This window comes from Ceratotherium simum, chromosome 4, assembly GCF_057802395.1.
Source record: "Ceratotherium simum simum isolate JZ-2026a chromosome 4, ASM5780239v1, whole genome shotgun sequence".
NCBI lineage: Eukaryota > Metazoa > Chordata > Mammalia > Perissodactyla > Rhinocerotidae > Ceratotherium > Ceratotherium simum.
Window position 1 is genome coordinate 16,178,080 of NC_141903.1, and position 27,472 is coordinate 16,205,551.

A 27,472-nucleotide genomic window follows, 5' to 3' on the forward strand; every position below is an offset into this window, starting at 1 on the left:
TTCCATAGTGGCTGCACCAGTTTGCACTCCCACCAGCAGTGTATGAGAGTTCCCTTCGCTCCACATCCTCACCAACACATGTTGTTTCCTGTCTTGTTAATTACAGCCTTTCTGATGGGCGTGAGGTGATATCTCATTGTAGTTTTGATTTGCATTTCCTTGATAGTTAATGATTTTGAACATCTTTTCATGTGCCTGTTGGCCATCTGTATATCTTCTTTGGAGAAATGTCTCTTCAGGTCTTTTGCCCATTTTTTAATTGGGTTGGTAGTTTTGTTGTTGTTGAGATGCATCAGTTCTTTGTATATTTTGGAGATTAAGCCCTTATCAGATGTATGGTTTTCAAATATCTTCTCCCAATTGTTAGGTTATCTTTTCGTTTTGTTGATGGTTTCCTTTGCTGTGCAGAAGCTTTTTAGTTTGATGTCGTCCCATTTGTTTATTTTTTCTATTGTTTCTCTTGCCCAGTCAGACATGGTGCTTGAAAATATGTTCCTAAGACCAATGTCGAAGAGTGTACTGCCTATGTTTTCTTCTAGAAGTTTCATAGTTTCAGGTCTTACATTCAAGTCTTTAATCCATGTTGAGTTAATTTTTGTGTATGGTGTAAGGTAAGGGTCTACTTTCATTTTTTTGCATGTGGCTGTCCAGTTTTCCCAACACCATTTGTTGAAGAGACTTTCTTTTCTCCATTGTATGTTCTTGGCTCCTTTGTCAAATATTAGCTGTCCATAGATCTGTGGGTTTATTTCTGGGCTTTCGATTCTATTCCATTGATCTGTGAGTCTGTTTTTGTGCCAGTACCATGCTGTTTTGGTTACTATAGCTTTGTAGTATATTTTGAAATCAGGGAGTGTGATACCTCCAGCTTTGTTCTTTTTTCTCAGGATTCCTTTACTTATTCGGGGTCCTTTGTTGTTCCAAATAAATTTTAGGATTCTTTGTTCTATTTCTGTGAAAAATGTTGTTGGAACTTTGATAGGGATTGCATTGAATCTATAGATGGCTTTAGGAAGTATGGACATCTTAACTTTGTTAATTCTTCCATTCCAAGAGCACGGAATATCTTTCCATTTCTTTGTGTCTTCTTCAATTTCTTTCAGTAATGTTTTATAGTTTTCAGTGTACAGATCTTTCACCTCTTTGGTTAAGTTTATTCCTAGGTATTTTATTCTTTTTGTTGCAATTGTAAATGGGATGGTATTCTTAATTTCTCTTTCTGCTACTTCGTTGTTAGTGTATAGAAATGCAACTGATTTTTGTATGTTGATTTTGTATCCTGCAACTTTACCATATTTGTTTATTACTTCCAAAATTTTTCTGGTGGATTCTTTAGGGTTTTCTATATATAAAATCCTGTCATCGGCAAATAGTGACAGTTTCACTTCTTCCTTTCCAATTTGGATCACTTTTATTTCTTTTTCTTGCCTGATTGCTCTGGCTAGGACTTCCAGTACTATGTTAAATAGGAGTGGTGACAGTGGGCATCCTTGTCTGGTTCCTGTTCTTAGAGGGATAGCTTTCAGTTTTTCACCATTGAGGATGATATTAGCTGTGGGTTTCTCATATATGGTCTTTATTATGTTGAGGTACTTTCCTTCTATCCCCATTTTATTCAGAGTTTTTATCATAAATGGATGCTGTATCTTGTCAAGTGCTTTCTCTGCATCTATTGAGATGATCATGTGATTTTTATTCTTTATTTTATTAATGTGGTGTATCACGTTGATTGATTTGCGAATGTTAAACCATCCCTGCATCCCTGGAATAAATCCCACTTGATGATGGTGTATAATCTTTTTAACGTATTGTTGTGTGCGATTTGCTAGTATTTTGTTGAGGATTTTTGCATTGATGGTCATCAGTGATATTGGCATGTAGTTTTCTTTTTTTGTGTTGTCCTTGTCTGGTTTTGGTATCAGGGTAATGTCGGCTTTGTAGAATGAGTTAGGGAGCTTCCCCCGCTCCTCAATTTTTTGGAAGAGTTTGAGAAGGATAGGTATTAAGTCTTCTTTGAATGTTTGGTAGAATTCACCAGGGAAGCCGTCTGGTCCTGGACTTTTATTTTTGGGGAGGTTTGTGATTACTGTTTCGCTCTCCTTACTGGTGATTGGTCTATTCAAATTCTCTACTTCTTCTTGATCCAGTTTTGGAAGGTTGTATGATTCTAAGAATTTATCCATTTCTTTCAGATTGTCGAATAGGTTGGCATATAGCTTTTCATAGTATTCTCTTATAATCTTTTGTATTTCTGAGGTGTCTGTTGTAATTTCTCCTCTTTCATTTCTGATTTTACTTATTTGTGCCTTCTCTTTTTTTCTTGGTGAGTCTAGCTAAAGGTTTGTCAATTTTGTTTATCTTTTCAAAGAACCAGCTCTTGGTTTTATTACTTTTTTCTATTGTTTTTTTGGTCTCTATTTCATTTATTTCTGCTCTGATTTTTATTATTTCCCTTCTTCCTCTGATTTTGGGCTTTGTTTGTTCTTCTTTTTCCAGTTCCTTTAGGTGCATTGTTAGATTGTTTATTTGAGATTTTTTTTGTTTGTTGAGATAGGCCTGTATCGCTATAAACTTCCCTCTTAGAACCGCTTTTGCTGTATCCCATAAATTCTGGCATGTCGTATTTTCATTTTCATTTGTCTCCAGGTATTTTTTGATTTCTTCTTTGATTTCTTCGTTAACCCTTCGTTAACTTCAGTAGCATTTTGTTTAATCTCCACGTATTTGTGGCTTTTCTGATTTTCTTCCTATAGTTGATTTCTAGTTTCATACCGTTGTGGTCAGAAAAGATGCTTGGTATTATTTCAATCTTCTTAAATTTGTGGAGACTTGTTTTGTGGCCTAATATGTGATCAATCCTGGAGAATGTTCCATGTGCATTTGAGAAGAACGTGTATTCTTCGGTTTTTGGATGGAATGCTCTGTATATATCTGCTAGGTCCATCTGTTCTAGTGTGTCGTTTAAGGCCTATGTTTCCTTATTGATCTTCTGTTTGGATGATCTATCCGTTGGTGTAAGTGGAGTGTTAAAGTCCCCTACTATTATTGTGTTACTGTCTATTTCTCTTTTTATGTCTGTTAATAATTGCTTTATATATTTAGGTGCACCTACATTGGGTGCGTAGATATTTACAAGTGTTATATCCTCTTGTTGGATTGTTCCCTTGATCATTATGTAATGCCCTTCTTTGTCTCTTTTTACAGTTTTTGTTTTAAAGTCTATTTTGTCTGATATGAGTACTGCTACCCCAGCTTTCTTTTCATTGCCATTTGCGTGGAGTATCTTTTTCCATCCCTTCACTTTCAGTTTGTGAGTGTCTTTAGGTCTGAAGTGTGTCTCTTGTATGCAGCATATATATGGGTCTTGTTTTTTTATCCAGTCAGCCACCCTATGCCTTTTAATTGGAGCATTTAGTCCATTGACGTTTAAAGTAGCTATTGATAAGTATGTACTTACTGCCATTTTTTAACTTTTTTTTTTTCTCAGTGTTTTAGTAGTCCTTCTCTGTTCCTTCCTTCTTCTATACAGAATTGATTGTCTCTTTAGTTTGACGTCTCTCTGAAAGCTGTACTCTTTAACTCCCCTCCTCCTTCCTTTTATGTTTTTGATATCATATCTAACCTCTTTTTTGTGCATTTGTATCCATTACCCTCTTATCATGGAAATAGATAATTTTTCCTCTTTGTGGTCTTCTCTTTTCCCCTTAAATGAGTCCCTTTAACATTTCTTGTAGCACTGGTTTCTTGGTGACAAACTCCTTTAATTTTTGCTTGTCTGGGAAGTTTTTGATCTCTCCTTCCATTTTGAATGATAACCTTGCTGGGTAGAGTATTCTTGGCTGTAAGTTTTTTCCTTTTAGCACTTTAAATATATCATGCCATTCTCTTCTAGCCTGTAAGGTTTCTGCTGAGAAGTCAGCTGATAGCCTTATGGGGTTTCCTTTGTATGTAACTTGACTTTCTCTTGCGGCTTTTAGGATTCTCTCTTTATCTTTAATTCTGGACATTTTGATTATGATGTGCCTTGGTATGGGCCTCTTTGGGTTTATCTTGTTTGGGGCTCTCTGTGATTCCTGTACCTGGATGTCTGTTTCCTTCCTTAGGTTAGGGAAGTTTTCATCTATTATTTCTTGAAATAGATTCTCTGCCCCTTTGTCTCGCTCTTCTTCTTCCGGGACACCTATAACACGGATGTTAGTGCGGTTGATGTTGTCCCAGAGGTCCCTTAGACTGTCCTCAGTCTTTTTAATTCTTTTCTCTTTTACCTGTTCAGCTTGGGTAATTTCTTCTAGTCTTTCGTCCAGCTCACAGATCCATTCTTCTGTATCCTCTACTCTGCTTTTGAGTCCCTCTAGTGAATTTTTCATTTCCAGTATTGTATTCTTCATTTCTGATTGGTTCTTTTTTATATCTTCCATTTCTTTGTTGACATTCTCACTGAGTTCATCTATTCTTCTCCCCAGATCAGTGAGCATCCTTAACACTCTTAGTTTGAACTCTCTGTCAGTTAGGTTGCTCATTTCTGTTTCCCTTAGTTCCTTTTCTGGGGTTTTGTCCTGTTCCCTTACTTGGAATGTATTCCTTTGCCTCCTCATTTTGCCTCTTTCCCTGTGCTTGTGACTATGTATTAGGTAGGTCATTACGTCTCCTGCTCTTGGATAAGTGACCTTATATACGTGATGCCTTAGGAGGCCTACAGTGTGCTTCCCTCAGTTCTCAATGTTCCTGGGGTGACCCCTATGTGGGCTACATGTGTCCTTCTGTTGTGGCCTGTTTGCTCTCCCTGTAGGCGCCCAGGGAGGCCGAGTTATGCTCCTGGCCAGCTGTTGTAATGCTTAGCTGCTTGTAGTTGTTGTGGGCCCTTCAGTCTCTTTATCAGGTTTGGGGAGCCCCAGCACAGTTGGCTGCAAGTTCTAATACCACATTTGTGTTGCAGTATTTCTTTTAAATGAGTAGGCCCTCAGCGTGTCAGGTTGTTAGGCTCAGGGCCTTACAATTGCTATAAGGCTCCAGCCTTTAAGTCTCTTGTCAGCTCTCTGAGGATTGCAGCTGGATGGGGCTGGCCTCAGGCACAGGAGCACCCAATTGTTTCAGGCTTTGGAAGGTGGGGCAAACCCCCTATGTGGGTCTTTGAGAAACACAAGTCTTCTGCAGCTGACAAGCCCTGCCACCCACAGGTCCACACACACAGTCAACACAGTTCTGCCCTGTGTGTGTGCCCCGACCTCCTGAAGTGGACCCAGTCTCTCCTCAGCGGGAGCCCCACACACTCCACCACTGCCCCACACTCTCCACCCGCTCCCTGTGCACGCCCTGCCCCACTGCAGTTGGCTCAATTGCCAGGCTGCAGAGAATCCAGTCACCAATCCATGCAGGCCCTCAAGTTGCCTGAGGGCTTGTTGTTGGGTGGGGCCAGTCTCTAGAGTGGGCTGCCTGCCGTGGCTGAGCTGGATTAAATGGGTGCTCTAGTAGGTGGGGCAGACACTGGGCTAGCAGGCCCCAGGGAGAACTCCAATGGTATCTGTGTCAGCAAGGTCACACCAGGCCACAACAATGGCTGCCGCCAATGTCCCACTCCCTGGAAAGGTCTCACCTCTCACCGAGAGGCATACAGGGCCTATTAGGTGAGTCTTTTTTCACCAAAGCACTGTCCATCTTTCTTTCTGGTGATTTTATGTTGCTTTCTGAAATGGGTGAGTTTGCGTGTGGGCCCTTTAAGAGCCGGTTTTAATTTCTTTGTGAAGCAGCTTTTCTGGGGGTACTCCCCAATGTTTTAGTAGCAGGCAAAGTCAGATCTTATGCCACTCGTCTTGATTGTGCTGTGTCCACAAAATGCCCCCAGTGGGGGTGCTCCCCGGCTCAGGGCCCCGCTTCTCCAGGGAGGCTGCGGACCTGTTGCCTGCCCCCTGGGCAGCCCTGAGGCACTGCGGCTTGTGAAGGCGGCGTTTTTCCTCTCCCAAAGGGAGTTTCTGCCTCTTCCACCGCAATTAGGATTGTCCGTCGTTGTGGGAATTCCTCTTATCCAGTTTTCAGTTCTGTCTCAGGGGTCATTTTTCCACGAGTAGTTGTAAATTGGCTGTGTCCGAGGGAGGAGGTGAGTTCAGAGACTGCCTACGCCGCCATCTTGACATCTCTCATTGTTTGCTTTGAATTGAGTTATTTAAAGGTGCTCAACACATTAAAATAATTTATCTTCTGTGGCTTTCTGGGGATAAGCTCTATGATTTGAAAATCCTTTTAAAAAAGAAGAGAAAAGGGGAAATTTGCTAGTAAGACAGCTGTATTTCAGTGGTACATTTTACAAAAGATTGAAAATTGCATGAGCAACAGTGAGAGACTTTTAAACTGTCAAAATGCTGGCTAGCGTTAGAAGTGTTTATGTGGTATTCCTTCTTTCTTTGCTCACAGTGTTGAACATATAACTAATGTGATCTTACCAGTCTCTTATTAAAACACTTTTGCTATCTTTTCATCGCTGAGTGCAGGAGTAAAAAGGCTCACGTGCCTTCCACGGTCTGGCAGGAAACAAAAGGAGGAAGAGGGCCGGGCAGGGTCCGTGGTCACCTAGAGGACGTGTGCCTCTGTGAACGCCTCTGCACCTCACTTCCACGACTATTGCCACATCTGAGTTTTTAATAAAAAACAAAAATCTGGATTTTTATGTAAAAATATCTTCCTGTTATGTACTCTACTAGAAATTTAAAACAAGTCCTTTTAGGGAGCAAGTTTGAGCTGCATGGTCCTGTGGTTGGCCTGACCCTTTAAATAGGCATAGAAGGCTATATCCAGTCTGGATTTAACTTTCTTTTTGTCTTATCTCTCTACTCACTCCTACCCCTACTCCCCTACTACCACACCCTGCTCCCACCTTTTACATGCACAGTGCACTTGCACTCCAGTTATGTCAAATTGTTTCTCTTTTCCAGAGCACATCAGTCACTTTCCTGCCTCCCTGCTCTCCCGTCGGCATGCATGCTCTCTCCTTGGCGCCCCCCTTCCACACACCAGTTTGACGAAATCTCTATATCCTCCTCCAAGTATCAGCACATGACAAGCCTCCTGAGTTTTCTGTGAGCATCCTATCCCGGGACAGAGGTGAATTTATTGCTTACTACTCCATAGTTCCATATTACATTGTAATATATTGAATACATAGTATGTCCGTATTGCATTGCATTGTAATTAATTATTTGCGTTTGTGTCTCACTATTACTCTTCCATCTCCAGTGTTGCGGGGAGGAGACGCACAATGGCCGCAGACAAAGTGTACATAGCTGGGTTTGGCAACCAGGGAGCCTTCCTGATTTGTTATCAGGGCACAATTGCCACCGTTCCTGCTTGGAATAAGGCTGTCTCATGGGGACATGAGCAAGGCTCACAAGCTGCCCACCTGGGCTGCTTGGCAGAGTGGACATTTGCAATTTCTGAGTCAGCCTCCATGGGACAGATGACCCATAGTTCTTTGTTTTCTCAGGCTGGTTTCATGATCTGGCTCCAGTGCAAGCCTCAATAATCTTGTCTGCCTCGCTTTGGTCTCCCAGCCCTGGCGCTCACAGACAGAAGCTTCATCAGGGAGGCAGGGGGAAGGGAGACTTTTTTTTTTTTTGCTGAGGAAGACTGGCCCTGACCTAACATCCATGCCCATCTTCCTCCACTTTATATGGGACGCCACCATAGCATGGCCTGACAAGCAGTGCATTGGGGCGCGCCCGGGATCCAAACCTGGGCCTGCAGCAGCGGAGTGTGCGCACTTAACCGCTACGCCATGGGGCGGCCCCCAGGGGAGACTTTTCATGATATAACTTTGATAAGTAATTTGAGCTGCCCAGCATTTATTTTCCATAATCTCTACAAACAGCTCATTCTCAACCCCCATTGCTGCCCTTAGGTTGGTTGCCCTAGAAGCCAGTTTTTAAAAGCTTCTCATTCCAACCCTATTGGGAGCTCTTGATGGGGGCAGGAGCTGTATCTTATTAACCTTCATATACTCAGTGCCTAACAAACAGAAGGAGCTCAATACTTGTTAAATGAACACTCCCTCTTCTAGAGGGAAGAATGAGTATAAAGATGGTGTAAGATCATGTTTTTCATTTATAGCTAACATTTTGTGACCCAGGCTGCCAAATGTACCATGGGATCCTTGACCAATCTCACATTTACTAAACAAATAAAATGTAGGCTAATAGGACACCACATTTGTACTTTCTTAACATTTTAGGCAGATGGAGCAAACAGAGCTTGCTGTGGTTTTATTTTATTTTCTCTCAGCCCTCGCTGAACTTGGAGTTTACCCAGTGTTTGCTCAGCCCAGTCAGGGATCTCGCCAGGCTCAGTGGCTGCGCTCACCACAGTTGCCTTGCCTCATGTTTAGAGATTATAGGTTTTAAAAGAAGATTTAATTTTGAAGCTAGAAAGTTGAGTAAGTATGAAAGTGGCTGAATGTACTGTGATTTCTTCTCCTAGTTTTGTCTAAAGACACTTAAAAAATAAGATAATATATTAAAATGATAATCAAGTTAATAGCAGTCATTTACTGAACATCCAACATATGCCATGGTCTGTACCAAGCACTTAACAGAAATGCTGTGTTTAGTTTGCAGCTTCCTTTTAAGTTACAGATGAGACCGAGTCTCAAACATGCTAAGTAAATCACCCCAAGTGTATAAGCTGGTAACGTCCATCTGGATGTAAAGCCTGATCTCTTTCTATGATACCAAAGTCTGAGAATGTGGTTTTACTTCAATTGTCTTCATAATTCAAAGTCCACAGTAAATCATCCTAGTCATTTCAAGTTTCTCTAAATTAGGTGCAGTTTGAGGATTACAGGGGCCTCAGAAATAAAAAGATGAATACAAGGCCTGCTCCCAGGAGATATGCTTTCTGAAAGTCCTCCATTTCATACTTTAGTGTCAATCTTGGTCCCTGTTCCTTTATATCTACCTTATGGCCAAATGAAAAATAAATCTTTTGGCAATTACATCTACTAATTTGGCTTCTCTCGGTGATCGTTATACTAAAATCAGCAGTCAATTGATTTCAGTTTACAACCAGCACCTTATATTCACCTGGAACCTAGGATGAGATTCGTGTTGGGAAGTTTTAGAGAGATTACTGATGCAGTGTTTGCTTCAGTATTGAGTACGGGAAGAGAGACAGTCCTGGGCTTGCATAAGAACATGGGATTTGATAACAAGCAGAAATACAAAGCACCTTCCCAGACATAAGGACCATAGGTATATGTGTGAAAAGTAGATGAATAAATATAAAATCTGCCTTCTGGATTGGGTATTTTACATGGGCTTTTTAATCTATAATTTTAATAGTATAGGATATTTGCTAAAGGCTATTTTTTCAATTATGGGATCATAGCTTCTATTAGTTTCTAAGTAAGTAAGAACACTTCTTGGCATATTTTGGGTATATTTTAGCATGAATGTGTGTTCAAAGTTAAGAGATTGCTTTTATGCTTGAAGTTATTTGGATATCTAAGTACAGACTAATTTCAGTTTGTTGAATGTTAAACAAAGCAAAAATTAAAATCTACCTGAGATATTTCAAATTCAGAGATTATGCATTTTTAATTGAATGTGTGGATTTATTTTGGGTTTTAAATTATTTGAAGTGACTTAAAGAAAATAATCTACAAACTGGCACAAACCAAAAGAACATTGGATTTGAAATGTCTGTCAGGAATGTTTACAAGTTGAAGTAGTGAAACATTTGCCTAACAGTGACTTTAATAAATAGGGTTTTATTTTCTCTTCCATGACAAGAAATCTAGAGGTAGATGGCTGCTGGGATTGGTTTAGTGGTTCAGTAATATCATGGTTGGCATCTCTGCAATCCTCTTGGCCATTTCCATATGGTGACAAGACGGCTGCCACAGCTCTGGGCATCAAATCTTCATTCAAGGCAGAAAGAAAGGCGGAGGAATCATGTCAGTCATGATTGTCTTTTTAATCAGGAAAACAAAAGGTTTCCTAGAAATCTCTTAAACCAACAACTACTTATACATCATTAGACAGAACTTTGTCTCATGGCCATCTCTTACTACAAGGAAAGCTGGAAAACTAATATTGCATTTTTCTAGCTACTATAGTGGGAGGTAGTGTCAACTTAAAAGGTAAATTTGCCAGTTATTTTACCCTAAATGAGTTTATTTGGGAATAGCCAAAAGAATTGCAATTTGGGATGTGCATGCTATGGCAAACCATAGGCAAATCCAGAAAACAAGGGAGGGAATCTGCTTTTATAGAGAAAAAGGAAGAGGAGAGAGGGGCTGTTCTAAAAGAAAGTCTGCTGGGGGAAAGTAACAGTTCAGGGTGGCAATGGCTTCTCATTGGCTGAGCTGCAGCGTTTCTCTTTGGCTGGGCTGTTGCCCAGTGGGGAGAGAAATCTTCCTTCAGTAGTAAAGCAGTTTTACTTCCTCTTGAAGATGCAAGCCTACAGGGCTTGAGAGCTCCTCCTACAGGCCTTCCTGACTCCAATTTAGTTGGAGTTTCTTTTATTAATTTCCACAGTAGTATGGGAGAAGGGAGAGAGAAATAATTCTGTCAACTACTTGTATTTGCTGTTGAATCATATGATTTTTGTAGCATTAATAAAATACCTGGAAAGCACTTAGCAGAGAGTCTGACTAACAGTCAGTTGACATATAGTAGTTATTATCATTATGAATAACGAGGCAACAAGAAGTGTCCATTTACTTGGCAATCTCACCTCTCTTTGTTTATATCATACATTCTTACTGCATGCTCTAAAGCCACTAGAAATAAGATGTCCTATCTTTATTTTTTAAACTTTAGAACTTAACACTTCTCACATTAAATTTCCATACACGCCTTTATTTGGGTTGATGAATTTAAGATAAAAACAGATCATTTCTGTTTACTAGCTCATAGTGTTCTCTACTCCCACAGAAATATGGAGAATAAAAGTTGTTTGAGGACAGGGTATCATATTGCCCAAACCTTTCTTTTTCCAAGGACATCATTTGATTTGTGAAACAAGGGAAAAACAAGATTCTGAGAGGTTGAGCAAAAAGCAAATGACCTCACCTTTCCAATGCCCCAGATTTCCTTTCTATATAAAAAAAATCGATGATTTCCAATCTGTCAATGCAAAGACATATAATGAGCATATTATACTAATGTTGATATAGTAGTACTGTCCTTGGGAAGGGTATGGAAAACTTGGCAAGTGGAGGTTCCCTTTAAAATGACCTTTGACTAATAAGAACTAAAAGTAAGTAGATTGATTCTATTGTCATCAAACTGACCTTTATTGAAAACTCAAAAAGGGAAAATGTAGCAGCAAGGAATTGCATATACTCTAAGTAAGCTCTTGATATCCTGGAATAGTTTTCTTTCTTTTATCCCTCCCTCCTTCCTTCCTTCCTTCCTACCTTCCTTCCTTCCTTCCCCAAAGCTCTTAAGGATATTTTATTTCTCAGATTAAGCTTCATCTCTTTTAGAAGTGTCCCTTCAGATCTTAAGACTACTTTCAGGTAAAAGGCATATTGGATAACTGCAAAAAGTTGACCTGAAAGTTGAAGAGTAATTTAGTTAACTTGTATATCACACCTGAAATGCAAATAATAGTAATAACAGAGCGGTATTTCAATCTGTAATGAAGCATTTAATTTCACTTTAATGAGGGAGAAAAGAGACAAATGGAGAAAATTATTGTGCTCAGCAACTCAACATATTCAGGCAAAAAAGTGGGTTAAGTTTTCAGGAAGATTTTCAGAATATAACAAGGTATATCAATTATCTGTTACCTAAATAATGCTGTGTAACAAATCACCCCAAAATAAAGAGGTTTAAAACACACACATTTATTATTTCTCATGAGCTTATCTGCTGGCTGGGTGGTTATGCCAATATAGGTTGGGTTGATCTGAGCTGGTCTAGCTCATGCATCTGTGGTCAACTGGCAGGTTAGCAGAGAGCTGTCTCGACTGAGATCACTTTAGCTTGGACAGCTTGGCTTTAGTCCATAAGTGTCTCTTATCCCTTCATCAGAAAAGCCTACACATGTTCATTTGGTGGTGGTAAGGGTCCAAGAGTGAGCCAGCTCAATCACGTAAGAGAGCAAGCAGAGACATACATATCCTTTTCAAGCCTCTGCTCACAGCACATTGGCTAGTATCGTTGGTTAAAATACGTCAGATGGCAGAGTCAGAGTGGGAGAGGACCACTCAGGTAAGGGCAAAGACCATGGGGTAGGTAAGCGTTATTTGGGACCATTAATGTAACCAATCTACCACACCAGGCTGGTTTTTGTTTTTGTTTGGAGAGTGTAACAAGAACAAGCTCTGTTCTCTGAGTACTTCAGGTAACTTTGGTTGTATTGTTACTAATTGGCTGCAGAATTATCAAAATAGTTTGTATGTAAACTAGTTTGCTTTTTTTTTTCAGATGGTAATTATGGTATTTTCAGACCTGATTCCAATTTTCTTTTTATTTTTTTGAGAAGTTTTATGAATGTTGTAATTAATTGACCACATCTCCACAACACAAGCCTTTATGTTTCTTCCATTTCTCTCATATAGAAATTATTATCCTTGATTAAAGTGAAGCCCTATCCATGAGAGAAAAAATTCTTTCAAGTATTTGTAGAAGTAAATTACGCTAGACAAGAGGAGAAAAATTATCTACTGATTGGGATAAATTCTATATTGTTGTAATGTGCCACATTAAACTATGACACTTGCTGAAGATTCCTAGATTTAGGCTGGAGCATGGAGTCACTGGAAAACTTTGCCCTATAAGCACCTCAGAGGTGTGACTTTATCATAGTTGCTTAAATATGTGTTTGCAGTTACAAAAATTCACTGTCACTATTAAAAAAACTTGCATTATTGCCTGAAACTTTTTGAAAAATTGCCTTATATAAGCAGATCTTTCTCTGGCAAACACAGACTCTCACATTTTGTAGTTGAGGAAATTGGTGGACTGTTTTCCTAAGGCAACCTGAGTTTGCTTTGGCATATGTTGAAAATTACATATGCCTCTGACCCACACTTAATTATTACTAACTTATTCTGATCTTGCCACTATAAAGTGGAAAAGTCCAGACTAAAGTTTCAACATAAAAATTTCAACTTAAAAGCAAAAAGGAATAAAAGTGAAGAACCACAGCAATTATTTTCTAAGATGGAAAGAAAATGCAAATGAGCAGTATTTGTGAGCTTATGAAAGATATATGAAACAGGATAAAGCAGCCATCTGTTAAAATAATTCAAAAGCAAAAATTTGGTAAGTTATCGACTGGTCTTAATAAGCTTGAATGTTGTTAGTTCACCTGCAAAGAATTTCAATCTGAAGTCAACTCTTCATTATTTTTCCATCAGCATTCCGTGATCAGGGTCAGATCAGCGTGGCTCATGCACAGCAGCAGGTGGACCAGATGCTGAACATTAAATTAGCGAAATAACAAGGCAGAATTCTCCTTGCAAGCTCTGATTCTCTCCTTGCCTTCCTCCCACACATAAAAATTGGCGATAAAAAAAAGAGAGAGATTGGGGCAGACTGCAGTTCTGTGGCACTGGGTCTTTGTTTATGTATTTGACCTTGTTTTGTTTATGTGTTGGCTTCTGTTGTAGCATTATACTTGGTAAACAGCTGGCAGTAGGTGTCTCCATTATTTCTCTAAAGGTTATTTGTACGTTCTGAAGACTAGATCACTTGACAAATAAACTCAATTCATAACTCAGATGCTACTGCTTCGCTTTAAAAGAGAATTTTCTGTGTTCTCTCTTTTCTATTCTACCCTCTCCACAATTTATACATATCCATCTCTTTTCAAAATGGCTGTTGGCCTAGTTACATGGTCAGGAAAGAAAGTTGTTAGTCTTTTCTGAGTGGCAAATAGCTTATGTATAGGTACTGAGAAGTTAAGTCTTTCACTCCGGTTCAGCCATCCTACCCCTAGAAGCTAATCAACGTGATCCTTATGCTACATGGTTGAAGTTCAGCTACTTTCCCATTGTTATGAGTACACTCTATGTTGAAAATAACAAAAAAGGGGGCAGAAATATGCATGTTATGATTCCCAGAGCAGCTATAGCTTATTCTAAAGACAACAAGGTTCCTATACGTCCTTTATCACTTAGCAGCAGAGGGATACCAGCTTAGCTTAAATTCTACTCTTGACTCTTGACAGATCTCACTAAAATTACAGGAATAAAAAGCCAACTTCTCCCAAGAATGATAGTTGTGTATTTATAGGCATTACATTATTTGTGATTTATGGCAAATTATAAGAAAATAAAAACTGCTGGTGGGAATGTAAGTTTGGTGCAGCCACTATGGAAAACAGTATGGAGATTCCTCAAAATATTAGAAATACCATGTGATCCCGCTATTTCACTTTTGGCTATTTATCCAAAGAGTATGAAAACAGTACTTCAAAAAGATATGTGCACTTCTGTGTTCATTGTAGCATTATTCACAATACCCAAGACTTGGAAGCAATCTAAGTGCCCATCAACAGATGAATGGATAAAGAAGATGTGGTATGTCTATACAATGGAATACTACTCAGCCACAAAAAAGATGAACTCCTGCCATTTGCGACGACATGGATGGACTTTGAGGATAGACATGATGCAGTCTATACAGAAGTTGGAATATAATGATGTACACCTGAAATTTATATAATGTTATAAACCAGTGTGACCTTAAAAAAAAAAAAAGTAGTTGCATTGGTGGTTGCAGTTGAAGTGAATTTTACAAAAACAGTTAAATATTTAAAATAACACCATTGAATATGTTTTTACTGTTACATTAAGTGCAAAACAGATTATTTATAGTATTGCTACTAAGAATACATGTTATTATTTTGACTAAAATAAATTCGATTAGTATCTTAAAAATGCAATAAACATTGCTGCTGTATGTGGCCATAGAGATTGAGGAAGACTAAGGTTATAACATTCTTTTTGAAAAACGCTAGAGTTGTTTCCTGTGCCACTGATGGTAACATAACAGGTGAAAACTCTAGAAGATGAGGCTTTCTACTGTATAAAATATGAGACTATTTAAGAGGACAATAAAGTATCCAATCCCATGGAGAATTTTTGAGCAGTCTAGCTGAAGACATAACTGCTGAAGACTCAGCAGTCTAGCTGAGGACCCTTGTATCTGGAGCACTGCTGTGCTTGAGATAAAGTGTGCTAGGTTCCCAAGCACAGGGGAGGTCCTCTTAAAGCTGGAGCAAGAAGGATAGGCTTAATTGTTGGCTGGTATGAAAAGTGGATGGATTTAGTTTCATGATTATGATAAATAACTTTCTGCTATATAAATAAAAATATGAATGTATTTGGCAGAAGTGCTATTATGAGAACACTGCTTTTCCAAACAAAATTCTGAAAGCCGTATTGGATGGATTTCCTTGAAGTTAGTGAGAGTCACAAAGACAACTTTATGAACTCCAAGTGTTCTCTGATCATGTTTTTGTTTTCTAGACCAGGGGGTCAGTAAACTATAGCCCATAGGCCAGATCTGGCTCATTGCCTGTTTTTGTTTTGTTTTGTTTTTTTTAGAGCAGTTTTAGGTTTATAGGAAAATTGAATAGAAAGTATATACTCTCACCCCACCCACAGTTTCTGCTATTATTAACATCTTGCATTAGTTTGGTACATTTGTTAAAATTGATTAACCAATATTTATATGTTATTATTAACTACAGTCCATAGTTTACAATAGGGTTCACTCTTTGTGTGGTACATTCTATGAGTTTTGCCAAATGCATAATGTCATGTATCCGCCATTGCAGGTCATACAGAATAGTTAGATTAACTGCCCTAAGAATCTCCAGTGCTCCATCCATTTATCATTGCTCCCCCACCAACTTTTGACAACTACTGATCTTTTTATTGTTTCTATAGTTTTGCCTTTTTCAGAATGTCATATAGTTGGAATCATGCAGTATGTAGCCTTTTCAGATCGGCTGCTTTCATTTAGCAGTATGCGTTTAAGTTTCCTCCATGTCTTTCAGGACTGGATAGTTCATTTCTTTGAATTGCTGAATAACATTCCATTGTATGGATGTGCCAGTTTTTTTAGCGATTCACCTACTGAAGAACATCTTAGTTGCTTTGAATTATTGGCAATTATGAATAAAGCTGCTATAAACATCCATGTGCAGGTTTTTGTGTGGACGTAAATGTTCAACTCATTTGCGTAAATGCCAAGGTGCATAATTGCTGGAATGTATGATAAGAGTATGTTTACTTTGGTAACAAACCACCAAACTGTTTTCCAAAGTGGCTGTACCATTTTGCATTCCCACCAGCAATGAATAAGCGTTCCTGTTGCTCCACATCTGCGACAACAGCTGGTGTTGACAGTGTTTTGGATTTTGGCCATTCTAATAGGTGTTGTTAATTGCTTCTTTTTGTAAATAAAATTTTATTGGAGCATAGATGTGCTCATTCATTTACATATTCTCTGTGACTGCTTTCATGCTATAATGGCAGAGTCTAATAGTTGTGACAGACACCATATGGCCCACAAAGCCTAAACTATTTACTATCTGGCTTTTTTTGGAAAAAATTTGTGGAGACTTGCTTTAGAATATTTTTTCTAGCACATTCCCTGGCCGTTTTTTTTAGAATTTATACAAAATTCCTATGAAATATTTGTGTTTTTTTCATTAGAATAATCATGAGCCTGCACGTTCTTTTACTAGAGCAATGGAATAGATCTATTACTAATGCAGTAATTGAACAGGCACATCCTGCAAAGATCTTGGCAAAAATGAGACTTTTGTATTCTTTTCTTTGTTGAACAAAACACTTTTGGGTGAGCATTAAATAAACAGAGGTTGTTCAAAGCCAATAAGATATCACAAACCATATAAATACAAATAGAATAATCTTGAAACCGTACATGAACTTTGTAGCATGCGTATATATGTATGTGTATGTATATATGTGCATATATGTGTAACTATTTGCTAATCAAGAATAATTTTCATGAATGAAAAATCCCACTTGTGATCAGGATTGCTCCCTCCTTCCCAGCGTTCTTCTTATACTCAGCAATGAAAAGGAACACGCTACTGATACACACTATAACATGATTCCTCTTAAAACGTGCCACACAGAAAAGAATATCTGGTTTTCATATGTGCTTAGTATCAACATTAATATAATTATCTTGAAAGACAGAAATTGATTGCTTGCGAAAGAATATGGCTTGGAATGTATTTGAACATGTAAGCTATTGTGTCATGTAGGTATAAAGACTAATCTATTTTCATGGATTCGATGTGAACTATTTATTGCTCCAATAACCCTTGGAGCAATGTTTTCCACATCTGGTTGCCATAGATTTCCAAGCTTGATTCCAGTCAGCCGGATTTATAATCTGAATTATGGATCATCCAAGGTGATTCTAATGAGTTGTCCCAAAGACCATCATTTTTAAACTGTACCAAATATCTAAGAAATTCTTTGGAAATTGAGAACCAGTGTTCACCATGCAAGGAATGCTTGGGAATTTAGTGTATTTTCATTGGTAATTTGTTCATTATCGTTAAATAAAATTTGAGGATGTGTGCATGTCCAATCACTTTCAGAAATATTTTATTCTTTGAAATAGGAATGTGGAATTAGCAGATCACCCTAAACTCGATCTTGCTAATGAAGTACCGAAAATTTTGATTCACCTCTCATCCCATGCAGTCACCCGGCCATCTGTCCTAACTTTCTGATTACATGGCCATAGGCTGGGCGTGGAGATAATGCCTTTACAAACTGTCACAGACACTGAAAACATCAGCAATTGTATGAGATTGAACTGCTGAGTCACTATAGTCATGTCTGTTTAGCGAAGTGCTGCACACTTCATTCTCATAGTGAGTGCTTATATCTTTCAAATTGTAATGTCCAATTCATCCTAAAACAGTCATTCTTTAATTCCTGACCAGAAACCTACGTGAGAGTTAGGTGATGTGTTGGGAAGAGAACACAGATCTGTCCTCTGAGGCAGCAGAATTGTTTTCTGGGGCTGATTCTGTCACCACCTAGTTTTGAATTATTTAACAAGGAGGCCATTAGATTGAGGTTGCTTTAATGCCCTGGCAGCCTAATAAGCAAACCAAAATCTAAGCCTGTAAATGCCTCAAGGCTATAAAATCAAAACGCTAAGGACAACCAGTCACAAACAGCCAGCTAGGCTTTAATCTATAGCCCATCAAATAATTTCCTTTCTTTGCTTCTGCCTTTTCTCTGTACGTCTTTCCCCTGGCTCTTGTCGGTGGAGTGCTCCTAATCACTTCCGGTTTGGCACTGCCTGATTGAAATAGATTTTTTCTCATATAAACTCTTAAAATCTTTAATATGCCTCAGTTTATCTTTTAACACTAGATATGGTAAGAAAAAAAAAGTTACCATTTTTTCTGTTGGCTTCTTCCTCTTTAAACTCTGATTAATTCTTATTCTTCCGATGTCACTTTACCATGTGACATCAATTATGACCATGTAAGTAAAAGCACTATAAAGCTACGGGCACATCCATATCTTTTCAACCCACTGTTCCACCTCCTTGGTTTGGGTTGGCATCTCTTGCCTAGAGTATGATGGAAGATTCCTTACTGCTCTCCGTCTCTACGCTGTCGCCTCCCTGCTGTTCACTGTGGACTGCTGTTCGGTTAATCTTCCTAAACCATGAGTGTGAGCGCATTTGTTCTCTACTTTTAAAACTTTCTAGTTTCTGACAGGGCATGTTCACAATCCTTTCCTTAGCATTTAAAGCGCTTACAACTGGGTCCAATGTGAACCTCCTTTACTGAATCTGAATTTATGGCTGCTCCTCTGTGCAAAGTCATTTTTACTCTGTGCCGCTGTGTGTGCTGATTCATCTGCCTGAAATGCATTTCTTACCCACCATTTCCACTTGCCTGGAGTGCATTTTTTACCTATCATTTCCATTTCAGACTTTCTATGTCTTTTTTTAAAGCCCAGCTGAGTTGTTAACATTATCTGGATTTTGCTAACCCCTCTGACCCAGTAGTAATATCTTTTTCCTTTGTGCTCCTGTAACACCCAGTATTTCAAAAATCATCTTTGATACTTATCTTATGCTTCTCGGTGTAGATGTTTATATACCTGATTTCATATATTAAGGTGTTCATTTCTTTCAAATTTTAATGTTTCTGAAATTGGAGTTTATCTTAAAAACTCTATGTATATTTAATGATTTTCTTTTTTCCTGTAAAGTTATTACTTTGATTTAACTTAAATGGATGGTGTCATATGTTCAGTGAAATACAGTCTGTGCCTTGTGTCCCTTTGCTGTAATGTGAGTATCTTGGGTGGCAAGGACCATGTCTTACACAATTTTGTATTTTCCACAGCTCCTTGCACATAATAAGTAACTAATAAATGCTTTTTAAAGGAATGAAATACATAAAATGATATAAAAATGAAAGACACAGTATACTATTCCTTGGACTGTGTGTGAAATGAGATCCTGCACTTTGCAGGTTCTCTAGGAGTTCAAATCATAAATCCTTCTCCATTCTTTATATCATTTATGCCTATTGTACGCCTGTCATGATTTACAGAGAGACATATAATGTACTTGACCTCTCATGATGTTTTGAGTGTGATCTGTTTATTTTTTCTCTGAAGTCCAGCTACCACATTAATTTTTATGCCCGACTACTTAAGTAGGCAATAATCCCTTTTGCTTTGCTTTATTTTATTTCAGTAATCTTGCTCAGCAAGCAGGGAGGCCTCTTAGTAGCTTTCTTAGAATCTATTTACAACAAATCCTTTCTATTTACTGTGTATAACTCTTTGCCGAAAGTCATCCAGTTTTTGATGCTTCTTCCTGGCCCTAAGTTGGAAGAAACATCAATTCAATTTGCTTCAAATAGATTTCGAATTATTTCTGTGCTTAGAGCATTAAGAGATTTACCTGGAAAATTTAATATCCCAGGTTTTGAACTTTAAGTTTTTTCCTCCATTTTTTTAAGCACTTAAAAGTTTCAGAAATTATCTTCATTTGATCGTTGAACTAACGCATCTCTTTATTATTTCTCTTTCCCTTCTTGAATTGTTATTCTGATTTTTGAAGGATAACAACAAAATAAAAAAATAAGATGCATAACCCATGCAAAGGCTTTCATTTTTTATTATGATTTTCTAATCTCTGTCTAGATAACAAAGATAATTATAGCAGCTAATATTTTATGTTGACCTCTTGCCATGTACTGTGAGAAGCTTTTTCTGTCAATTATCTCACAGTCTTTACAGTAAACCTATGAGGAAGAATTATTATTCTTCCTGTCAAATGTAAGCCAGATGATTTCACTTCTCAACATCCTCTAATAGCTTCTTATTCCCTCTTAAGGTCCTTGCTATGAACCAAAAGGCCGTCATGGTGTGTTCCCCAGCGCCGACCCCATTACTTCCCTGATCTTGTCTCCTACCACTCTATCCTTCACCTCTTGCTCTAGCTCTCCTCATTTCTTTTCTTGTAAGGCATGATCTTGCCTCAGTGCCTTTGCACTTGCCACTCATGGAATGCTTTTTCTTTCCGTGATATCCACATGACTTGTGTCCTCACTTTCTTCAGGTTATCACCAAAGTCATCTTCTTGGTGACATCTTACCTGGGCCTAATTAAAATATCTATCTAATACCTATCTAATACCCCCCCAATAGTTCATATCCCATTCTCTATTTTAATTTCTCTTTCTAACATTTATCATGTTCTAATATACTATATATTTATCTTCAGTCCTCTTTTTTGCCTCCCCCATTTCAAAATGTGAAGGCAGGGGTTGTAGCCTCTTTTGTTGACATCTGCATTCCCAAACCTTAGAACAGTGTCTGACACATAATAGAGAGACAATAAACATCTGTTAAATGAATAAATGTATGAATCAGAGACATTAAGTGATTTAAGATCTTTTAACTAGTAATTGGTGGAGCTGCGATTTAACATGGACCATTATATTTTCTCACATTCAACTTTTGAATGTATGTCAGGAATTTGTTTTATAAAGAAATGGAAGGTTGCCTGTAGCTTCTCCATTCATCTACATTACATTGTTTGCCAAAGTAGACCAAGGTTCTCTTCAGGGTTGACTTGGTGGATTCCTAAATGTCCCTTGGAAGCATTGTTACATACATAATGCATACAGTTGTCATATCTGAATTTATTGTTTAATTGAAATGTGTCCATAATCTTCTCATCTCTGAACTGCCAAGTTATACTGCAGTCTGTTGATCAAGATTGATTCTGAGCATGTGGGACATATTTTAAACAAGAAAGAAGCTTGTTTGCTGTTTCTAATGAGATGGCTAATGCGCTGGAAACAGATTGCATGAACATTAAACTTCTGTCCACACATCCATGTTCAACAACCCAAACAGTAAATATTTGCCTTTAGGGTTGCTTTTGCTGAAGAGATGCAAACTACCATGGCTCCAATTTTTTTGGTATTCTTGTTCCTGTCTTAAAAATATTTAACTGGAGTATAAACACTGGCAAAGAAATTGTATCCTTTTAATATACGTTTTGGGAGACTAGTTTGGTCATATGCTTCTAGAACAGAAGCTGGAGTATAATCAGTCTGCTAATAGGAGCAGAAAGTCATTTCTTAAAATGATCCTACAGCCACCCGTTAATGTCAAGGATGATATGAGCTGACTGATTTGATTGCTGCTTTCTTCCTACAAGAGGTCTCAATTCCTGAAATGGCTAGCATGTGTAATTTAGGTTTCCATGATTTCCAGTGACCTAATGATGCACAGAAAGCTGAAATAAAATTCCCTCTTTTTCCCAGATAGAATGTGCACATGCTCACTCTTTAAACATCTGTCTTTTAGAGACAGAAGGATATTGTGGTTGATGGAGAGACGATAGCTTAATACTTGTTTGGTGGTTTGGTTTTCTAATAAATTATTTCAAAATTGTCCTGCTAGTCCTCTGGGGACCCATCAACATCATTGTGTGTAGCTTCAGGATAGAAAGTGGGTAGGAGAGGCAGCTTAGCCTAGTATTCCAGACAATACTTTATGCTGTACTATGCTATGCTATGCTATACTCTACTCTACTCTACTCTGCTATACTTTACTTTAATCTCGTGCTTCCTGACAAGTATTTTAGTGATTTATATTTGAATCAAAGCTCTGTAATTCAACAACACTTTATAAAATCCCCTTTCCTTTCTCGGTTTTTCATAAACCATAGTAGCCCCTGATCCTCTCATTTTCTTTCTTCACTTCCTGTCTTACCAAGCCCCAAACCATGTGTCCATTGTTTTTTGAAGCATCTCCTTTCCTCCAGTCAGTTATCACTACACCTATTCTCCGAATTCAGAATGATAAAGTCTCGGGGACTAGGCTTACCAAGAAAAGTCCCCTTGAAAGAGAGCAGAAAAGAGAGAAGGGAAAGAGGATGAGCAAAAAGGATCAAATTCTTTATAACTGGACGTTAGGATCAGTCAAACATTAAATTTCTTTCATTTTCATCAAAGTAACTTGCACCGAGTATCAGCCCTATTACTATGAGTGGCTCCATAATGGCCAAGCCAGATAAAAACAGCATGCCTGTAACCCATAGTGTGTTCATGAGAGATTCAGAGATATGGAAATAGACATTTGAGAAGGTATAATTTTGACTTTCACACATAAGAATCAACATATTACAACAGTAATTAATTCTTTAGTCAATCTGAAGGTAAAATTTAAAGTTTGCCTTTGGTTTGGACTTTATACTGAAAACCTAATTGGGATGATGGACGTTTCTTTTTCTTCTTTTGGAGAATCTCCACCTCCCTTTCTATTATTACCTCTAAGTTCCTGAAAGACAGTACACATGGAGCTTTTGAACAAGCAGTTTTCCTTCCTAACGTGGTGAGCTGAACTGGATGACTTAGAAGAAACATCAAAGTTTCTTTTTAATTTTCTTCCCAGAGTCACTAGCTAGTTATAAAGGATTAACTCCCTCTTTCTTAGCCGCTACGCCCAGCCTGATCTGCCTTGGTTCTCACTGTATATTTACAGATACATACTGAGCTCCTACGATGTTCCAGCCACTGGGCTAGGTTAATGTTATATCCATGATGTGTCCCTGCTAAAATTTTGCCTTTAGACTTGGGACCAGTGTTCACCGGAACGTACCCTTAACTCACACTTACCCTGATAAAATATGCTTGTCCACCTCTTTATCTTCAAAATTCTCCTAAGAGCAGCGGAAATGGTAATTAAAGGGCAAACCCTCTTCTCCCACGCACTCCATCCTATAATGTCTTCATTTGTGAGTAAGTGTCTGTCATGTTCTTTGCTCCCAGGGTGAATGTTAAATTTTACCTTCATGTTTATTTTTGTTTTGTAAGTGGATATCACTTTCTTGATTGCATATACAAGATTTCTGCCAAAGTTGTTCATGATTTTGGGCAAAGAGCATGAGTATGTGCATAAGCAGGGTGGTGAAGGACAAAATCATAATTTAATTTGAAGATTTACTTGCACAATGAGATTAATCTGCTTTTGGCCGTCAGTTTGGGTTCCCACAGAAACTGATCCTGAGACAAATCAAGGACTTGAGTACACGTAGTTTGCTTGGCAGGTGTGGGAAACATGGGTAGGGAAGTGAGGAAGAGAGACAGGGAAGGTGAGGTAGCCAGTATGGGAAGCACTATCAAGGTAGCCACTGCTATTGGTGACTAGATCTTAATACCTCTGGGAAATTCTGAAAAAATGGTATAATACACACACCTTGCCTGTGGAGTGAGCAAGCTGGTCATTTATATAGCAATTCCATTCAGCCATTGGTTTAGGCTGCTCCCTGGGGTGGGCACGTTAGTTCCCTGGCACCTTAGGCTTGTTGGCTGCAGTTACAGCAGCTTCCATGGCTTCAGAGGCTCTAGGGTAGAGGTGCAGATACTGGCAGTGGTATCAGTGCAGGAGCAAACTGAAGGAACAAAACTTGAGGGATATAGGCAGGGAACCAACAGCGTCTGCTATCGACTGATAGTGCACAATTTTTATTTTCATGATTTCCAGTTATTTGGCACGTGTAAAACACCTACCACATATTTGTTGGCTCATTTTAGGTACTCAAAAGTTTACTTCCTTCTTATTTTTTTAGGTAAGTAAAATTTCTGCATTGCAAAATAATTTTTGACATAGTTAATCTTCATACCTGAAAACTTAACTTATCAATGACAGGGTTATTTCAAAGCTAGTCTTATCAAGTAGTACTTCAGGGTGTTGTGTATTTGAACAAAACTATTTTAGTAAGGTCTGTTATAGCCCAGATATTTGTGATTGGGATTTCTTTATATGTTTTTAGTGCTTAGCATAGATGTATGTTAATGAGACTAGAGAATTATAAAATGCTACAGATAAAATAATCTTACAGATTATGTAATCAGGCCTATTGCCACCCAGTAGCTATATAGCAGATGAGGGAACTAAGGTTCAGTGAAAACCACTTGCCCAAAGTTGTGAAAATAATTGGTCTTGTTTTTTTGCTCATAACTCTACATAAAACTGGAGAGAATTCTGGATCCATGGTAAAATATTTTGTTTTTCTGGGACTGAGGATTAGATTATAAATTTCTAGAACTAATATGAAGGTCTGTGACCTGGAGTTGTTGGCCATGTCTTGGAAGTTAAGCCACTTGTTCCTGGGGTTTCTTTTCTCCCTGAGGCAGAGGTACCGCAATGATAGGATTTCCTTATTCTGATGCCTCATACATATTGTTCAGATGGTCTACTTATTTTTTTTTTCAACATAGGCTTGATTTTCATCACCTGCATCCTCCTTGCACCCACTCTGCTGGCCACACTTCACACTGAACACTCTGCTTTGATGCTTGAGATCTTATTAAATTTTACTTCTGGAAAATTCCCTGGGCTGTCTTTTATTATAAAGACATATTATCAGAACTGAGTGGAGTGAAGTATATAAGCAAGTGGAAATACTTTAAATTCTCCCTATCCTGATTCCTACTAAATATTTGAAATTTATAATAAAGCAACATAGAATGAATGCCCAGACATTCAAATATGGACTTTCTTTTGATTTTACTCATTGGTCTGTGCTTCTCAGCATTGCGGCTACAGAGCCTGTGAAAATTTTCTTGGAAATTCTTAAAGGACTGCCAGAATTGTTAGTTAAAATGGGCAAAAGACCTGAACAGACATTTCTCCAAAGAAGATATATGGATGGCCAGCAGGCACATGAAAAGATGTTCAACATCATTAACTATCAGGGAAATGCAAATCAAAACTACAATGAGATATCACCTCACTCTATTCTGAATGGCTATAATTAGCAAGACAGGAAACAACAATTGTTGCAGAGGATGTGGAGAGAAGGGAACTCTCATACACTGCTGGTGGGAGTGCAAACTGGTGCAGCCACTATGGAAAACAGTATGGAGATCCCTCAAAAAATTAAGAATAGAACTACCATACGATCCAGCTATTCCATTGCTGGGTGTTTATCCAGAGAGCATGAAAACATGCATGTGTAAAGATACATGCACGCTTGTTCATTGCAGCATTATTCACAATAGCCAAGACTTGGAAGCAACCTAAGTGCCCATCAAGGGACAAATGGATAGATGTGGTATATATACACAATGGAATACTACTCAGCCATAAGAAACGATGAAATCCAGCCATTTGTGACAACATGGATGGACCTTGAGGGTATTATGCTAAGTGAAATAAGTCAGAGAGAGAAGGTCAAACACCATATGATCTCCCTGTAAGTAGAAGATAAAAACCACAACAAACAAACACATAGAGAGAGAGATTGGACTGGTGGTTACCAGAGGGGAAGGGGAGAGGGAGGAGGGCAAAAGAGAGGACTAGGCATATGTGTGTGGTGATGGGTTGTAATTAGTCTTTGGGTGGTAAACATGATGTAATCTATGCAGAAATAGAAGGATAATGATGTACACCTGAAATTTATATAATGTTATAAACCAATGTTACCACAATAAAAAAAATTTCCTTAACTAACTGTTAAGGAAAAAAATCCTTATGGTAGAGATGACTCTAAATTAAACCGTATTCCAATCAAATACAGTAATCCAAAAATCAACAAGATGACCAAAAAGAATCTCTGCATGTAGAAATTAGGAAATTCACTCCCAGATTATTCTTGAATCAAAGAGAAGATAACGAACACTACAAACTCTTTACAAAGCAATGAAATGAGACACATCACACCCAAACCTACAGGTTATAGTACAAGCTGTAATCAGAGTCCTAATGCCTATATTGCAAGACAAGGCAAAAATAAAGAAACTTAGAAGTTAGAAAAAAAAGAAAAACAAAATAACGAAAGAAAGCAAGGAGAAGAAAATAGAGATAAAAGATGTTATTTATGAACAAAAAAGCAAAAATTAAAAAAAAAATACTAGAGAAGATAGATAAATACTAATCTGGTTCTTTGAAATGCCAGTAAAATTGGTAAACCCCTTAGAGTCTATTAAGGAAAGTGATGGAGTAAAAATATTGCAAATGACCAAAGAGTAGCACAGATATATTTGTTGAATCATGAATTTATAGAGTGGGAGCTCCGTGCTGGGCATTGTACTAAGCACGTTATTTCATTTAATCTTCACAAAAGCCCTTTGAGATGGGCAATACTTTCATCCTCATTTTGCATGTGAAGAATCTGAGGCTTCAAGAGATTAGAGAGAGAGAGTAATGTGTGCAGGATCGCACAGCTGGAAATCAAACTCAGGCATTTTAACTCCAGCATCTTCATTCCTAACCATTGGATGGAGACGGTGGTTCATATTTTTGTGTGTGTGTGCGGTTCTAATAGAAAACCCTAGTATGAGTTCTGTAAATCTCCCTTCTAAGGATTCTACTGTGAAGTTTAAAGTACCTTTGTTAAAGAAAGTTTTAAGTTAAAGAAATTTTCCGGGAACACTTCTGGATGGCATCAAACTTTTTAAAAGTTTGTTGTTGCTAATGCATAGCAGCATTTTTTGGAGACTCTCCAACTACAAATGTGGGAAATCTGGTATCTGATAGTGGTGGTGACCTTGAACTCTTTCAGCCCCAGGATTCTGTGGTTCCTCTGGTTCACAGGAGGAAGTTTGTAGGAGGGAATACATTCTCTCACCTGTAGAGTCTGGCCATGGCTCTAGAGGGGTATTAACAACCGGTGGGAATTTCAGCAAAATAAACTCTTCAAAATTGGATTTCTTCCTCCCTCTACTGAGCAGTCTTTTTAGGACTACAGAACAGACTAAAATTTAGTGAGAAAAAAATCCCACGGCCGTGGATGAGAGTTTAAACTAGAAAGACTTTTTCCTAAAACTACATTACTTTTCTCTTCACACTTAATATGCTCATTGCCTTGAACATGCACAGTTTCCAAATCCATTCAACTGTCTGCTTCTTTTCTTGTTAATATAGACCATGAATATGATATCTGAATCTAATTTAACAATTTGAACTTCCATTAACACCACAA

At 38.2% G+C, this 27,472-nt stretch overlaps 1 long non-coding RNA gene across 1 annotated transcript in view; it reads left to right on the forward strand.

Moving 5' to 3' along the window:
• LOC147917207 (uncharacterized) overlaps positions 1–27,472 on the forward strand; it is a 148,974-nt gene that overhangs the window by 111,647 nt on the left and 9,855 nt on the right. The window contains exon 3 of the long non-coding RNA XR_015551914.1: positions 6,927–7,095. This is a non-coding gene — a long non-coding RNA (uncharacterized LOC147917207). The remainder of the gene's footprint in view (positions 1–6,926; positions 7,096–27,472) is intronic.